Source organism: Homarus americanus, unplaced genomic scaffold (genome assembly GCF_018991925.1).
Source record: "Homarus americanus isolate GMGI-L3 unplaced genomic scaffold, GMGI_Hamer_2.0 scaffold25795, whole genome shotgun sequence".
Lineage (NCBI taxonomy): Eukaryota > Metazoa > Arthropoda > Malacostraca > Decapoda > Nephropidae > Homarus > Homarus americanus.
Window position 1 is genome coordinate 97,035 of NW_024753125.1, and position 4,475 is coordinate 101,509.

The 4,475-nt window shown below is 45.3% G+C and overlaps 1 non-coding gene across 1 annotated transcript; it reads right to left on the reverse strand.

Annotated features, from left to right (window-relative positions):
* Window positions 1-847: 847 nt before the first annotated feature.
* Window positions 848-920, reverse strand: Trnak-cuu. Its single transcript has one exon. It is a non-coding gene; the product is annotated as a tRNA-Lys (tRNA).
* Window positions 921-4,475: the final 3,555 nt, after the last annotated feature.

A 4,475-nucleotide genomic window follows, 5' to 3' on the forward strand; every position in this document is an offset into this window, starting at 1 on the left:
AGTGTATGGGGTGGGAGGGTAGTGTATGGGGTGGAGGGTAGTAGAGGAGTGTATGGGGTGGAGGTGTATGGGGTGGAGGGGTAGTGTATGGGGTGGAGGGTAGTGTATGGGGTGGAGGGGTAGTGTATGGGGTGGAGGGTAGTGTATGGGGTGGGGGTAGTGTATGGGGTGGAGGGTAGTGTATGGGGTGGAGGGTAGTGTATGGGGTGGAGGGTGGAGTGTATGGGGTGGGAGGGGTAGTGTATGTGGGGTGGAGGAGTGTATGGGTGGAGGGTAGTGTATGGGGTGGAGGGTAGTGTGTGTGGTGGTAGTGTATGGGGTGGGAGGGTGAGTGTATGGGTGGAGGGTAGTGTATGGGGTGGAGGTGGTGTATGGGTGGAGGGTAGTGTATGGGGTGGAGGAGTGTATGGGTGGAGGGTAGTGTATGGGGTGGAGGGTGTATGGGGTGGAGGGGTAGTGTGTATGGGGTGGAGGGTAGTGTATGGGGTGGAGGGTAGTGTATGGGTGGAGGGGTAGTGTATGGGGTGGAGAGAGTAGTGTATGGGGTGGAGGGGTAGTGTATGGGGTGGAGGGTAGTGTATGGGGTGGAGGGTAGTGTATGGGGTGGGGGTAGTGTATGGGGTGGAGGGGTAGTGGATGTGGTGGTAGTGTATGGGGTGGAGGGGACGGAGTGAGGTGGAGAAAAGATGGAATGAATGAGGGGTGAGGGAGGAAGGAAGGGAGGAGAGTGCGGGAGATGAGAGGGGAACATGGGTGGGGGAGAGCACTTCACCTAACCTAACCAAACTTACTATAATGTTATATTACCTCACGAACATTTGACTCTTCAGGCTTAAAAAAATATTGACGCCCAACGTGGGGCTCGAACCCACGACCCCGCGATTAAGAGTCTCGTGCTCTACCGACTGAGCTAGCCGGGCGATGGACTGGTCCGTACCGTCAGTTGTTTTGGTGACTCATCTCTAGGTCCGGGTTGAATGATATAAATACTGTGTATGTTTGAGTATATAACTAATACACAGTACAGCTATACACATAATACACAGTACAGCTATACACATAATACACAGTACAGCTATACACATAATACACAGTACAGCTATACACATAATACACAGTACAGCTATACACATAATACACAGTACAGCTATACACATAATACACAGTACAGCTATACACATAATACACAGTACAGCTATACACATACTACACAGTACAGTTATACACATAATACACAGTACAGCTATACACATAATACACAGTACAGCTATACACATAATACACAGTACAGCTATACACATAATACACAGTACAGCTATACACATAATACACAGTACAGCTATACACATAATACACAGTACAGCTATACACATACTACACAGTACAGCTATACACATACTACACAGTACAGCTATACACATAATACACAGTACAGCTATACACATAATACACAGTACAGCTATACACATAATACACAGTACAGCTATACACATAATATACAGTACAGCTATACACATAATACACAATACAGCTATACACATACTACACAGTACAGCTATACACATAATACACAGTACAGCTATACACATAATACACAGTACAGCTATACACATAATACACAGTACAGCTATACACATAATACACAGTACAGCTATACACATAATACACAGTACAGCTATACACATGCTACACAGTACAGCTATACACATAATACACAGTACAGCTATACACAATACACAGTACAGCTATACACATAATACACAGTACAGCTATACACATAATACAGGTATATAAACACTGGGCAACAGTAAGGTAAGTTAACCATAGGCATCAAATAAAGTCATCAAATTATTCTTTAAAATATGGAGGATAAATTAATAAATAAAAATACAGTATATGTATAAATGCATAAATTAAATGTTAACATATATCTGGTATCTAATCTTTATTGTTATCAGCCCCTATAACTTTCCTTAATTACTTCATGTTGACTCACCTCCTCCTTCACCCTACCCCACAGTCTAATGTGCAGTGTACAGCATCCGCACTGCCCCTAACAGACTTACTTGCTCCACCTGCCATATTGTTTATATATGCTACAGATATTTAAGTATTACGATTAACATTCTTTGTTTTGTTTTTATTTTTAACAGAGAAGTTGCAATACCAGCAAGTCTCTAAGTCCCAAGCGCGCCCTCGTGGCGTCGTCGGCAGTGTGAGGTCACCACTCCCACAGCACCGATCACAACACATCGAATGAGAAGCTGGTGGAGTGACGTCATTTACCTTCTGTGACGTCAGTGGTACATCGCTGACCACACCACCACGACTCGACCCGTGACGTCATCCCCACAGCGACCTTTCACAACGTTCAATATGACTCTACGTCTGTTTGTCCACCTCGCTCTGGTCGCCACAGGTGAGTCACCACCACATGTTGCCTCTCCTGCAGGTGTCTCATCTCACTGTGACGCTTGACGAGTTTGTGAAGTTTGGTGTCCTTAACAGTGAAGGTTGGTGTCCTTAACAGTGAAGGTTGGTGTCCTTAACAGTGAAGTTTGGTGTCCTTAACAGTGAAGGTTGGTGTCCTTAACAGTGAAGGTTGGTGTCCTTAACAGTGAAGTTTGGTGTCCTTAACAGTGAAGGTTGGTGTCCTTAACAGTGAAGGTTGGTGTCCTAACATGAAGGTTGGTGTCCTTAACAGTGAAGGCTGGTGTCCTTAACAGTGAAGGTTGGTGTCCTTAACAGTGAAGGTTGGTGTCCTTAACAGTGAAGGTTGGTGTCCTTAACAGTGAAGGTTGGTGTCCTTAACAATGGTCCTAACAGTGAAGGTTGGTGTCCCAATGTGAAGGTTGGTGTCCTTAACAGTGAAGTTTGGTGTCCTTAACAGTGAAGGTTGTCCTTAACAGTGAGTTGGTGTCTTAACAGTGAAGGTTGGTGTCCTTAACAGTGAAGGTTGGTGTCCTTAACAGAAGGTTGGTGTCCCAACAGTGAAGGTTGGTGTCCTTAACAGTGAAGGTTGTGTCCTTAACAGTGAAGGTTGGTGTCCTTAACAGTGAAGTTTGGTGTCTAAAGGTTGGTGTCCTTAACAGTGAAGGTTGGTGTCCTTAACAGTGAAGGTTGTGTCCTTAACAGTGAAGGTTGGTGTCCTTAACAGTGAAGGCTGGTGTCCTTAACAGTGAAGGTTGGTGTCCTAACAGTGAAGGTTGGTGTCCTTAACAGTGAAGGTTGGTGTCCTTAACAGTGAAGGTTGGTGTCCTTAACAGTGAAGGTTGGTGTCCCAACAGTGAAGGTTGGTGTCCTTAACAGTAGGTTGGTGTCCTTAAAGTGAAGGTTGGTGTCCTTAACAGTGAAGGTTGGTGTCCTTAACAGTGAAGGTTGGTGTCCTTAACAGTGAAGGTTGGTGTCCTAACAGAAGGTTGGTGTCCAACAGTGAAGTTGGTGTCCTAACAGTGAAGGTTGGTGTCCCAACAGAAGGTTGGTGTCCTTAACAGTGAAGGTTGGTGTCCTTAACAGTGAAGTTTGGTGTCCCTTAACAGTGAAGGTTGGTGTCCCAACAGTGAAGGTTGGTGTCCTAACAGTGAAGGTTGGTGTCCTTAACAGTGAAGGTTGGTGTCCTAACAGTGAAGGTTGGTGTCCAACAGTGAAGGTTGGTGTCCAACAGTGAAGTTTGGTGTCCTTAACAGTGAAGGTTGGTGTCCTTAACAGTGAAGGTTGGTGTCCTTAACAGTGAAGGTTGGTGTCCTTAACAGTGAAGGTTGGTGTCCTTAACAGTGAAGGTTGGTGTCCTTAACAGTGAAGGTTGGTGTCCTTAACAGTGAAGGTTGGTGTCCTTAACAGTGAAGTTTGGTGTCCTAACAGTGAAGGTTGGTGTCCTTAACAGTGAAGGTTGGTGTCCTAACAGTGAAGGTTGGTGTCCTTAACAGTGAAGTTGGTGTCTTAACAGTGAAGGTTGGTGTCCTTAACAGTGAAGGTTGGTGTCCTTAACAGTGAGTGCTGGTGTCCTTAACAGTGAAGGTTGGTGTCCTTAACAGTGAAGGTTGGTGTCCTTAACAGTGAAGGTTGGTGTCCTTAACAGTGAAGGTTGGTGTCCTAACAGTGAAGGTTGGTGTCCTTAACAGTGAAGGTTGGTGTCCTTAACAGTGAAGGTTGGTGTCCTTAACAGTGAAGGTTGGTGTCCAACAGTGAAGGTTGGTGTCCTTAACAGTGAAGGTTGGTGTCCTTAACAGTGAAGGTTGGTGTCCTAACAGTGAGTGTTGGTGTCCTTAACAGTGAAGGTTGGTGTCCTTAACAGTGAAGGTTGGTGTCCTAACAGTGAAGGTTGGTGTCCTTAACAGTGAAGGTTGGTGTCCAACAGTGAAGGTTGGTGTCCTTAACAGTGAAGGTTGGTGTCCTAACATGAAGTTTGGTGTCCTTAACAGTGAAGGTTGGTGTCCTTAACAGTGAAGGTTGGTGTCCTTAACAGTGAAGGTTGG